The sequence below is a fragment of the Podarcis raffonei genome, chromosome 12, assembly GCF_027172205.1.
Source record: "Podarcis raffonei isolate rPodRaf1 chromosome 12, rPodRaf1.pri, whole genome shotgun sequence".
Taxonomy (NCBI): Eukaryota; Metazoa; Chordata; class Lepidosauria; order Squamata; family Lacertidae; genus Podarcis; species Podarcis raffonei.
This window is the reverse complement of record NC_070613.1, coordinates 30,949,204-30,962,966: the sequence shown is the minus strand read 5'-3', so window position 1 is coordinate 30,962,966 and position 13,763 is coordinate 30,949,204. Positions and strand designations below refer to the sequence as shown.

General features: G+C 41.6%; 1 long non-coding RNA gene across 1 annotated transcript; it reads left to right on the top strand.

Annotated features, from left to right (window-relative positions):
* The first annotated feature begins 608 nt into the window (after positions 1–608).
* On the top strand, positions 609–9,066 carry LOC128424412 (uncharacterized). Its single transcript, XR_008333011.1, has 3 exons — positions 609–696; positions 7,813–7,912; positions 8,876–9,066. It is a non-coding gene; the product is annotated as an uncharacterized LOC128424412 (long non-coding RNA).
* Positions 9,067–13,763: the final 4,697 nt, after the last annotated feature.

Sequence of the window (13,763 nt, the reverse complement as noted above, 5' to 3'; positions counted from 1 at the left end):
TTAAGATGAAATATAGTAACTGTCCCTTCAATACAGCTAATTAGATGCAAGGGTGAATTAAATAAGCTTGTCCAGGTGTCTCATTAAATTAAATACATTTGTTTAAACATTATCTCCAATATTAGGGATTAGGTCTAGTCATTATCTTTGTGCACCAAAATTCATCTAAGGGTTTATGAGTCTGGTAATCTGCATTTTTAAATTGCCTGAGTCATGCAGTTTGTACCTCATTTAAAACAGGAGTGGTTGTAACCTCAGTAGGCATGTTTTTCCTTTCTGAATAATATTACCGCTTAACATAAAAATAACAATAAAAAGGGATGCATGCTGAGTTCACAGACATGGAACTAGACACCCCCCAAAAAACATACCCATTCAAAAACTATTTATTTATAATCTTGAAATAAAATAAAATTTGCCAGTTGTCAAATGGATCCTAAAAACACGCACTATCTCATATTACAAGTTGGGCACCAGGGGGCACCTTGTCTCCTTGCACTGGTGTAGCTGCCTAACCTCTGGCCCAATGATGCCAGTTGCCCTGCAAAGCAGAATGGTGTCACTTGCGTATATGTAGGCTAACAGTGTTATGTTTTATATTCTAGCCCATTTGTTGTCCCTGGAGACAGAAGGGAACAGAATCACAACTTACTGCTCCCCTCAGGTAAGAGGGATGCATGGAAATAACACAGGTGAGTATGACATCAGTGTATACTTAAGTTTTCTAACTGATGTTGTTGCTATTAATAATAATAATAATAATAATAATAGAATTTATATACCGGTATGTACCACCCTATACCCACAGTTCTCAGGGAGGTTCACAGAATAAAATCAAAATCAAAATGTAAAACCACAAAATACATACCGTAATCAAAATAAAAACAACAACCCAATAACCCTCCCCCCCCCACCAAAAAACCCCCCAACACATTTTAAAAGGACATAGGATATCAATCAAATCAACCAAAGGCCAGGTTAAAATGGAATATTTTTGCTGGCACCTAAAGGTGTATAATGAAGGCGTCAGGCGAACTTCCCTGGGGAGAGCATTCCACAAACGGGGAGCCACTGCAGAGAAGGCCTTTGTTGTCACCCTCCGGACCTATTGAGGAGGAGGCACACAAAGAAAGGCCTCAGAAGATGATCTCAGGGTCCGGGTGGGTTAATATGGAAAGAGGCGGTCCTTGAGGTATTGCTGTCCTGAGCTGTTTAAGGCTTTATAGGTCAATACCAGCAATTTGAATTGGGACCGGAAACTAATTTTATGGCATGCACTAGATCTGCATCACAGAGATGAAAAGTGGACTGTACAGATGAAGCCAACCCATACCCATATTCATACTACTTAAGAGAGAGGGGTTTCATTTGCCGGTTCTTGAAAATATTCAGGCTCATGTTTTAAGTGCACACGGTAACATCAGGCATATGGGGCTAGCTGCATCCTTCTTGCCTAATACAAAACATTTCTACGCAATTTGCATACACAATTGAAACTCACGTGGTTCAACAATGCCCCTTCAAAGAAGATATGTATAACATGGAAACACCAGTAGTAATGATGACCATATTTCTTCAAACGCCTGGAAGAAGAGGTATGTTTTAACCTGGCATTGAACGGATGTTAATGTTGGCACCAAGCAGGCCTCATGAGAGATTATTCCATAAATGGGGAACTACAATGGATGGGGAACCTCTCTCTTGCCACCCCGCCCCCCGAATGTTTCTCAGTGGGGCCACCTGGAGAAGCGACTCAAGAGGATGAATGCTGCATCTGTGTATATTCAAAGTGGCTTAGCCAGCTGTGCCAAAACCAGTGTTATATGTTCAAGCTGCTTTGTTCCCATCAGTACTTTTGCTCCTGGTTTCTGCACCAGCTGCAGTTTCTGAGCCATCTTCAAAGGCAGCCCCGTGTATACAGATCACGATAATCATTCTATCTATGATTTATCACACCAGACAATGAAAAATTACATCATAGATTAGCAGCATTGATCACGCCAGTTTCCCCAGCCAAAAAATACATCATAGCGTTCAGTTAATGGCAGCTTAGGGCAGCAATAGTTTTTAATTCAGTCAGAGCAACTGATCTATGTTTTAATCCATCTGAACAGTTTGGTTTGGGTCTGTTGGGGAAATGCTACCGTAATTCTGCCACAAAAGAAAATGACATGATAACCCATTGTGAACACATTGCACATTACATTGTCCAAGGTGTTGCTGTTGTTGTTGCTGTTTACTTTTTTTAAAAAGTAAATATATTGACACCTACCTGCTGCACCATGCATAGTGCCTGCATTGCAAGAGGTTGGACTAGATGACACTTGGGGTCTCATCCAATCCTACAATTATTTAGCACTAGAATATGGAAATTTTTGGCAGAGTGTCATGGTACTACAGTAGCATATAATGTTTTTTCTTTTACCAGACAAACAGACATATTTTTACCAGCATCTCTAGACTAGTAACTGAAATATCTACAAATTATGAATTAATTTTTTTAAAAAACCCCAGAGTTTGGTGCTTTGTCATTCTGTTTTACATTTAAAAATGTGGTTGCTGGAGGGTTTTTGCATGCTGCAGATACAAAACCAAACCAAACAAAAGCCCTGCAGTTGCCATCCATTAAATCCATCCATTTAATTTGCTTGTAAAAAGATTAGTGCAAACATTAACTGCAGTAAGTCGAAAACAATTAGCCATTCAACCATCATGCTGTAACTTTATTAAGCTCTTATCTTTCCAAAACATTTGGTGACAACCAAACCAAAAACCTTGCAGCCAATAGCTGGTTTTGTGTGTGAAGAGGAGGGACTGTTCTTCCAATTCACAAAAGAAAGGCCGAACAAAATCCTACCGTTATTGAATGCACAAACAATGGTCATTGATTGATAAAACTTTAAAGGGGGTGTGTGACCTTCAAATGAAGGTCATTGGAATTAACAGTACATTTCTCAATAGAAATAAATCTAAATTTTCAGTTTTTGGGTTACCATCCTTGGTTGGTGCTTATTATATAAATCTTTTAAAAACATTAATAAATCCTGTGTCTTTACAAAGGGCAGGAATATTCCCATATTACACTGCCAACAGATGCTGTTGTCTGCCCTATCTTCCAGGCCATGTCTCCAATTAACACAGGGGTCAGCAAACTTTTTCAGCAGGGAGCCGGTCCACTGTCACTCAAACCTTGGGGGGGGCTATATTTTTTGGGGGGGGGGGATGAACAAATTCCTATGCCCCACAAATAACCCAGAGATGCATTTTAAATAAAAAGACGCATTCTACTCATGTAAAAACACCAGGCAGGCCCCACAAATAACCCAGAGATGCATTTTAAATAAAAGGACACATTCTACTCATGTAAAAACACGCTGATTCCTGGACTGTCCGCAGGCCATATTTAGAAGGCCGGATCCAGCCCCTGGGCCTTAGTTTGCCTACCCATGAATTAACACTTCAATTCCGGCTTCCTCCCTGACCCCACAAGGTGGCACCTCATTAAAGGAATATTTATTTTCCCACTATGTTGGAAGAGAACATTGACTAGTCTACCTTCCTTTAGGAAGTGTGTTGACTCTCCTCCTTCAGACTAAATAAGCAGCTGAAACAACAGTATGAGTTAGATCCCGAATAACAGACCGAATCCTTTACAGTTATACCAGTGGGAGGAGAGACTGTTTTGCCGCAGCCGCAGCACGGCAAACTTCTAGTTGGCCCTAAAGACAAAGCTAGATCTGATGGAGGAGATCCAGAATTGAATTTCCCAACATCTTTCTTTGCCTGATTTCATTTGCCCAATTTTTCATTTCCCTAATTTAAATCAGAAAAGCAGCCCTCAAAGCTTGTCTGTATTGCGAACAACAACAGCAACTACAACTTTTAAATAGCATTTTCAAATGTTCACATGCCTCATCTGGGTGTAATCAGTACAACAGCCCTGTGTAAATTAGTATTATTATCCTCCCTATTCTAGGCTGAGAATAAGAGAGAGTAGCTTGCTTAGGCCAACCTAGTGAGTTCATAGCAGAAACAAGATTCACACCGGGGACTTTACAGCTCCATCTCTTAGCCACCATACTACTAGGGCAGTATGGGAGCGATTCATTTATATTGGGGAAATGGTGCAGATAAAAGGTTTAGCCCCTTTAGTATCATGCCCCCCTCCTCCTCTCCCCAGTGCCCTGGCCTTGATGCTAATAAAGAGAGCTCCTTCCTCCTGAGCCTAACCAATGATTGGCACTGTGAAGAAGAGCAAAGAGTCTATCTCTGTCTTAGGACATAATCAATGGCTGTTACAGGGGTCTTTACAAATGGCTTTTGTAAAGCCCCTTTGCAGGTGGATGAGCCAGTTGGTGCCATCTCTGTGTGTGCTGTTTTATTATAGATGCTGATGCTGAGATGCATAGATTGATACATAGATTGCTCTATGTAAATAGGGACTGGAGTAAAGGGGGCATTGACGACCGGCGGGGGGGGGGGAGGCGGGTATGTTAAACTATTCGTAACCATTTTCTGTATGCAAAATACAGAGCAGTCATCCCCAGCAGAAATGGTGCTGTTCTTATGATAGAACTGCAAATAATCTTTAGCCATTTAGATCAATTCAGGGGAACGATGAGGAAAAATATTGTATTCACTTATATTTAGATACTGGAGACCATCATTAGCATTGCTGGACTTCAAACAAAGTCCAGCATTCTAAGTTGTTGTTTCATGAAACCAATCTCTTAGTGTTCTTTAGAAATTATTTTAGTTTTGTGACATTCTTTTTTAATAAATGGATTTTGTGACTTTTTTGGAACAGGAGCCAAAAGCCAAATGAATTCTTTTCACTTCTGTACTTGACATGGGTGCTTGAATGCAAACACTGGCTGGCAGTGACTCTACAAGGATTCAGATGAGGGACATTTGTAGCTCTGCCGCTGAGCTATGGCCCTTTGTACTGAATAAATGTCACTCCTGAAGTTCACCTTGTTGTAGATAAAGGTCCCAACAACCTCTGCATAATGGATGCTAAAATATAATGCTGTGCATGATCAAAAGGAAGAAGCCAGTGCCACAGCAGCCAGAACCATTTCAAGCTGTCCTTCTATAGCAGTGCATTAAGATCAATGCTTTACACATTCTTGAAACTTGGTACAGTATGTGTGAATCCGGTACAATCATGATTTGATATGTAGGCGCACAGTTTATTAAAAGGCCTCTGAATCTTTGGGGTATGTGAATAACAGAAGTGGAAAGAAGACCGCAAGAAAAAATGGGCAAGGTTGACTTTGATTGAGGGGGGAAAAATACTCGTAGCCATGACTTTGAGTCTTAGTAGTGTGCCTACTTTAAAGTTATCTATTGAATTTCACTTACAATTTAAAACTTTGGAACCTTCTTTTTAATGCCCTCTTTCACTCTTTCCAAAGTCGTTGTCTTGTTAGGTCCCTGATATCTCACTCTGCTACTCCTATTCATACTTCACACACACACACACACACACACACACACACACACACTGTGCTTGGACTCTTCTTCCTGTTAATATGATCTCTGGCATGCTTGCTCCCTTTTTTTATAGGAACAATGCCAAGATCTGTTCTTGATCTTTCTACTTGTCATTTAAAAACAAAAAACCAGCTGTGTGCTCCTATAAAGAAAAATGGGCATCATTTTTTATTTTTTGGATCTGATTCACTCCTATGGATACTTTCTCGGGAGTAAGCGCCAATGAACTCCGTGGTACTTACATGCATGGTTGCATTGCACTGAGCTGCGCAGCTGGCATTGTTGCTATTTACATCTGTGCTTTTCTTAGGTGTGCATTTAACAAGGCTTCCGTTTTCTGAAACAGCACAGGATCGAACTCAATTGTTGTAAGAGTTCATTAATGTTAGTAAAGCTTTGGGTAGCAAGGGTTAAATGTGCTATATTCATACAAAGTAAACTTGCAGTAGAGCTGATGTCATGTGTTGGAATACATACAAGCAAAGAAGCAACTTTCCTCTTTGCATGTGTGTACCAAATGTTGTTAATGCTGTTGTTCTATCTATGCCCCTTATGCCTAATACCAGACACAACTTTATAGCAGTCACGATTAAGTTGTTTCAGTCTGAAATATCTGTTAATGGGCTGGAAAAGCTACGTATTAGGTTAGAAGCAAAAGTTGATCACACATTATCTGTTAAAATACCAAGGTGCTGATTTAGCTTAGTACCCTTTACACATGACTGGCTGTGCCATTATGTCAATGGGGATGCATGTTCAAATGCGTGCTCCACTGAAAACAATAAAGTGTGGCTCAATGAAATGCGTTCTTTCGAACTGCTAGGTAGGCAGGAGCTGGGACAGAGCAACAGGAGCTCACACTGTTGTGCGGATTCAAACCGCCAACCTTCTGATCGGCAAGCCCAAGAGGCTCAGTGGTTTAGACCACAGCGCCACCCTCATCCCTTCTCCAAGACAAGGCTTCTTCCTTCACTGCAACATTTGAGACTTGTGCATCAAAAGGATGCACACATGGAATTAGGAGTGTGCCATTAGGTCTTACTTGTCGGCTTCCGATAGGCATCTGGAGGGCCACTGCGAGAACAGAAAGCTGGATTTGATAGGCCTTTGGTTTGCTCTTGTTAGGGCCTTCTTAATGTTCTTACGGAGCTGCTTGTGACATCTTATTGAAAAAGGAAGCCTGTGAACATCAAGCACCAGTTGTGCTTTCAAAAGGGTGTGTGATAGCGTATTTATTTTCGATATTGATTTATTTTCCAATAGTGCAAGCTATACATATGCAAAATGTCCCGTACTGCTAGCTTTTGTTGATACTAACAACCAATGGATTGTGATGCTTCAATACCATTGTACTGAGTGCTTTATAAAAACCTAGCTATAGCTTAAGCTTTATGAAATAGCCAATTTTTGGTTCAGCAAGCCAGTATCAATGGCAGACAGTTGGGGAGCAGAGCTGAAGTCCAAAAATGTATTCTTGGGTTTCTACAAATAAGGTCATTTATCACACCATTTTTCTTTGTCCATTAATACCCAGCAAGTTTATCATTTATATATACTCATACATTTTCCTTTGAAACAGTTGAAGCGGGTTATATTTTCTCTTCAAAAATTTTATTTCTCAGCTTGAAGTGTTCCACTTCAATACAATACACGGGAGAACAGTTGCAATGAAGTATGTTCAAAGCACATTTTTCTTTATTACAATGACAAGTTTGAAAAGCACCTTGTGATTTGACATCATTTGGGAAGGGGAGGGAAAGTGCACTTCGCCAGCCGCAAGATCTTAGTTTTATTGTCTGAGCAATGAATCTAATAATAAAAGCCAACTCGATTGCCTTGCTGAACTATAGACACATCCTTCTTTTCAATTCCAAGCACACATGTCTGTCTGTGTGTGCACGTAAATGTGCGTGTATGCACACTGTCACACAGGACAAATGGATGTCCTGCAGAAGACTTGCAACTGACTCTAGCAGGGCAACACCTTAATCAACTGTCTCACATTTAACTGAGGGTAAGCTATTACAATACGACAACATGCACTTTCTATGTCCAAACAACGCATCATATGAAAAGAGAAAAAGCTTCTTATTTCTAATGTACCAGTGAGTGAGACAGAAGTTTACTGAAGATAAAAAGCTTAGATGTCTAACAATGTGCATTGTTTTGTTATTGTTGCTCATTTAACCCAACTATATTGGGTTCTAGAAGAACAGATCCTATATTGCTGAACTATCTGATTATATATATTTGTAGAGCTTCCTCTCAAAGCTGCACTGCAATAACATTTCTTTCCTTTGTCCTCCATGAACAGAGAAACGAACTAGACCAGAAGTTGCATGCAATCAAGTCTAGTCAACTTCGTGACTCCATTTGCAAGTGTGGGGCTGGAGAAGTGGCAGCCATTAAGTGTAAGGTAAAAAGAACTCTCCCTACCACAACCTCTCCCATTAAGTGTAATGTAAAAAGGCTACTAGGCATTGATAGCCGTGTCCTCTATGATTTTGTCCGATTGTCTTTTAAAGCCACCCAAGTTGATGGCCATCACTGCCTCCTGCAAAAGTGAGTTCCATAGTTTTAACTATGTGCTGCATGAAGGAGTACTTTCTTTTATCTGTCCTGAATCATCCAGCATCCGGCTTCATTGGGTTAGTCCACAATTTCTTCCTGGAAGCTGAACCTGGAGCTGATGCACGTAGACTGCATTGTACCACATTTGGCCCCTTTGTGTGTTCTGGATAAAAGATGCTGAGGACCGAAGATCAGGGTGCCTGTACGATTAGTAAAAGCAGATGGTGGAGCATTTCCCATGACACGTTACTATGTTTTGAAGGATTTGCCCCACTTCTCTCCCACACATGCATTCTTGCTGAAGCTGCTGCATTGTTCACAGGAAGACAACACAGAATGTTGAACCGCAGCCCAGCACAGAAACACATTTGCTTTGTTTGGGAAACATACCAAAATCTGCAGACTTAACTGTAGCCTGCTAAAGCATTTTGCGCTCTCAGTCTCGATGTAAAGCAGGACTCCTGCCCACTAAATCTGAAGGGGAAGGAAGGCACGCAGCCATTTCTCTCCGCATGTTCTTTTGGAAGGTGATATCTGTGAATTTAAAGCTAAGATATGATGCCGTGAAAAATGTACACGTCCCATATTATTTCATAGCTTTTCCATCACTTTGTGAACACCCAGGCATCAGACTGTGTTCTCAACCCATTTACACCTTTGCGGTTTGTTAATGACAGCCTATAGGTGAGGGGTGGGTGGGAAATGGAGTAGTTAAGCCTAGAAGCCAGTCATTAGTCTTGTTGTCAGCCACAGTATATCTCTGAACTTTATAAGTAATTCATGTCATCCCTTCGCTCTTACCCCTCAGCAGACCATCCATTAAAACCGTGATTCTGTGTGGAGCTTCACAGAGAGCCAATGGATGGCCAATATGGGACAAAAGAGGCTTGCAAGTCTATGATAAATTGAAAAGCTGGGTCATATATATATATATCTCAATTAAACTTTAGCAGAGGGACAGTGTCAGCCTGAAATAAAAGCAGACTAATAAATCACGGTTGCTGTGCTTGGGTATTATTTAAATGAAAAACCTTTGCAGAAATTAGCAATATGCTCCATGTACACAGATGCTTCCTGCATTAGTCTTATTTAGGCATTATACAAATCTGGAAATGCAGTGCATGAGCAAAGAAAGTGGGCAGTGGGTGGCGTACAGAAGTACAGGAGGGGAGTGACATTTTCTGTTTTGCCTCTGGCAGCAAAACATCCTGAGCCAGCCTTGCTAAAGGCCAACAGAGAAAGGACAGAGCAACACACGTATGTGAAGATGCTATTTTTGGTGCTATTTCTGAAAAGGCCCCTGTCTCAATTACTTCTCCATCCACTGCCTGCCCCCAGATAATGAGGGAACCAAGAGCAAGACGTCCGAGGAAGGCCTTCATAGTTGTATGGAAGAAAATGGTCCATAAGGCATTTTGGACCCAGGCTTCCAAAAAACCCCACTTAAAACCAGTACTTTTGAATAGGTGCTGGAGACTACCCGGAAGCCAATAATACAGTTGCGGTAAATGTACAGTAAATTTAGGGCAACAAAGGCTCCTGTGTGTGCTTTCTGAGTTATAAAAGGCAGAGGAAGAAATAATGGAAGAAAAAGTATTTTAAGACACACAGGGGATATAGAGAGCCAAAGCAGCTCACTGTTTCTTCCATTGAAAACCCCCATGTCCACTGTGCAATGTATCAACATGAGGCAGTAATGTCCAGTGAAGTGCATTAGCGTGGAAAGTTACCAGGGCAATCCACTCTGTCATCTGCTGAAATATCACAGTGGTGTTTCTGTCAAAGACACCAGTCAAGTATTGGTAGAGAAATGACCATAAATGTGTTTATACGTGGCACTCTTTCCCAGGGAAAGTTGCACAGTGGACTTTGTAGCTGTCCCAGGGAAATCCAGATAGCATCTCAGCTTGAGCCTTGTGATGATACAGCTGGGAGGCAGATGGCAATCTCTTGGGGGTATCAAGCTGGACAGAACAGCTAATTTATGCATGGAGCAGAGAATGGTGCTGGCACAGGGATTTGACTGCCAGCCTGGAAGAACAAAAGCCCTCCTACTTCCTGCCCAGTTGAAGTGCTTTCCTAGTTTTCACCTATTTAATTATAGGGTTGAAGAGATTGCCAACTGTGTCCAAAGTCATTAGCTCCCCCTGGAAATGCAATCTCTCTATGTGTCTGAAAGAGGTTGCCACCAACAGAGCTTAGAGAATGGGATCCTCCCCAGGTCAGTGACTTGATGTACTCTCTCTCTCTCTCTCTCTCTCTCTCTCTCTCTCTCTCTCTCTCTGTGTGTGTGTGTGTGTGTGTAGAATCAGGAGTTCTGCAATTGGGGGGTGGGGAGGAAGAGATAGGAGTTGACTGAAAGCTAGAAACTTTTTGGAGATTCAAGGTCTCTCCCCTGGGAATCTGATGGCCTGCTGCCTTACAGAAGAACATGCTCTTGTATACCTATAAATAAAACAGATATTGCAAAAACCTATCTAAAGTAAACCAACGGCCCAGGTCAGTCTGTCTCTAGAACTTCTGACTGAGGCGTGTGCAGTGCAAATATTTATTAAGCAGAATCAGCCGGTTGCATAACATGTCCTATAGAAATTACATTGCCAGGGAGGACACCAAAGTTAGAATGGTGACTGGTGCCCTTTGAGAGTGATGGAACAGAAGCCAGTGAGGCCAACGGTAGGGAGAGCCGGAGTTAGTGACACGCAGAATCAAGTAATTCTGGTTTTGACCCCATCCTCCTCCTCCTCGTGTTCTACAAACTGACAGTCAGCGCCACCCAGAGCTGCCTCAGGCAGCTGAAGTGCAAGAGGCGGAGCTCCCACCCTGCTGCTTTCACCACTAGCTGAATGTTCCCCTCTCACCAAGTTCTGGTGTTGGTAGAAGTGAGGAGCGGCAGAGGGTGGGGACAGCAGGGAGATGGAAAACGGCACAGTCCCATTTTGCTCAGGTGATGAAATGTTACAGATCGCTCCTGGGGCCACCCTTTTGCTCAATTAAAAAGCCCCAAAGTCCACAAAGGTATAAACTCTACAATCATTGGATACACTAGTTACTACACACTCCCATTACCATTTAAATTATAATACAGAATTACATGTTGAGGCTATGGAACATAAAGGTTTGTTTTGTTATGTTTGTTTGGCAGCAAAAGTAACAGTGAAAGAACTGGCAAACATTTCAGGTGAAACATAACCACAGGACTGCTTTTTTTGGAGACCTATGTAGCAGTGAAATATTCCAAGAGGGAACAATGTTTTGTATCGCTTTGCAGATTTCGTTTCCTTCTTGCTGGCTCTAAATGGGTTTATCAGACAGTCTGAAAAACTTTTTAACAGCTCAGTCCTAAGACTGGCTACCCCATCAAACCACCAACTCCACCAGCACAGTGCCGGAAGGCACAGAGGGCAGCTGAAATTGTTTAGGATCAAAATGCTGAAAGCAAGTTGCAAGTTAAAACTTTTAGGTGGTCTGTATAATGTCATATTGACTTTCTAATAATATAAAAGAGAATCTATCCCCTTGCAGTCCATACCTTAGGACTGGGGTCAGTAACTGAATGCTTGTAGATTTACACCACTTGATTCCACAGACTCCCTGTGCTGCCCTGTGATGTGTGGCAGGAGGCAGCTGGTTCTTCAGTGTACCCTATTTTATTCCCTAGGTGAGGAAAAAAGCAGCATCTAATTTTCTTCTATCATTTACAGAAAAACAACTGTACATTCACGTAAGCTTTTGTATATCAAAAACCTACCATATTTTTCGCTCTATAAGACGCACCAGACCACAAGACGGACCTAGTTTTTGGAGGAGGAAAACAAGAAAAAAATATTCTGAATCTCAGAAGCCAGAACAGCAAGAGGGATCGCTGCACAGTGAAAGCAGCAATCCCTCTTGCTGTTCTGGTTTCTGTGATAGCTGTGCAGCCTGCATTCGCTCCATAAGACGCACACACATTTCCCCTTACTTTATAGGAGGGGAAAAGTGAGTCTTATAGAGCAAAAAATACAGTATATTTTCATGAAGTTTTAAACTAAAGGGGTAGGGGAAACAGATGGCCTCACCCAGATGCACTTTTGAGAGCTAATTTAAAGATGTCAGCTCTCATCAGTATGAATCATCCTTTTCAGAGGCCTAAGAGTTGTTTATCTTACTGTCCAATTACTTGAAATTCTGATAAAATTATCTTAATGATATCCTACCTGTTATATTTCAGTGATTTGCATATATGATGCAGAGCATATTGTAGATTTCATTATCCAGGTCTTCAGTTTTGCAAAATGACTTAACATTGATTTGTTTCGTGGTTTTAATTAAACGACTACACTGACAAAGAGAGGAAACATCCAAGAGTTTTTGTAAGTAAGGAGGAAATTAAACTAGCACATGGGAATTTTTACCCTGTGGTGGAGAAAACCGTTTTAGGAAAGATGGAGAGATAAAGAAACAACTCATCCATGGTTTTTTTTTAAGAACGTGAAGGCATTAAAATAATTTTAGAGATTTGGCACATGTGCATATATTCCAGCATATGCACTAAATAATAATAATTTGTTATTTATACCCCGCCCATTTGGCGGGGTTTCCCCAGCCACTCTGAGCAGCTCCCAATGAATATTAAAAACACGTTTTATTGTCAAACTTTAATGTTTGATGATAAAACATGTTTTTAATACTCTGTTGGGAGCTACCCAGAAGTTTTTAATAACTTCTTTAAACAGGGTTGCCTTCAGTTGCCTTCTAAAAGTCAGACAGTTGTTTATTTCCTTGATATCTGATAAGAAGGTGTTCCACAGAGCAGGCGCCACTACCGAGAAGGCCGCCTGTCTGGTACCCTGTAACCTCACTTCTCTCAGTGAGGGAACTGCCAGAAGGCCCTTGGCGCTGAACGCTGAGGTTGGAGATGCTCCTTCAGGTATATTGGGCCAGGGCGGTTTAGGACTTCAAAGGTCATCATCAACACATTGAATTGTGCTTGAAAACATACTGGGAGCCAATGTAGGTCTTTCAGGACCAGTGTTATATGGTCTTGACAGCCACTCCCAGTCACCAGTCTAGCTGCCTCATTCTGGATTAGATGTAGTTTCCGGTTCACCTTCAAAATCTTCACGTATGGAGTCACTTGCATTTGGAGTGGTCATATGTCCTACTTTATTTGCATCCTCTATTTTAAGAGCTGTCTGGTCCAGGTCCTGGTGTAAAGATAAAGAACCATCAGAAGGCAGAGGGAGGGAGGGAGGGCTTGAAAATACCTGCCAGCGATTAGCTCATGAACAGCACAGGTTTCTCCTTCATCAGCCTTCTTCACTGTGGTGAGATGCATTTCTATTTTGTTACTATGACGTCTATATCTGCATATATACATATGAATTAGCATGTGCAAATTTATTGGAAACCTGTGTCCCCTTTCGTCTTCTTTTTGGGTGATGCGTTTTTTTCCTATAATGCATAATTGGCCATCCTACTTCCAGCGGTGGCTGGTGCCAAATGGGATAAAGTAGGGAGATTAACAGTAGCTGCAGCCAGAGCTAGTAAGTGTCGGAGGCAACTGATTCAATTTTTGCTCCATCCTCCTCCCTGCCCAGTTCTACAAGGGCATAACTGAGGCTAAGGAGGAGGAAGCTGACAGCCAATACCACCCCTTGGACTGGATGTTAAGTACGGATGGCAGATGAGGGCTGGTTGAAGTTGGTGGGGCA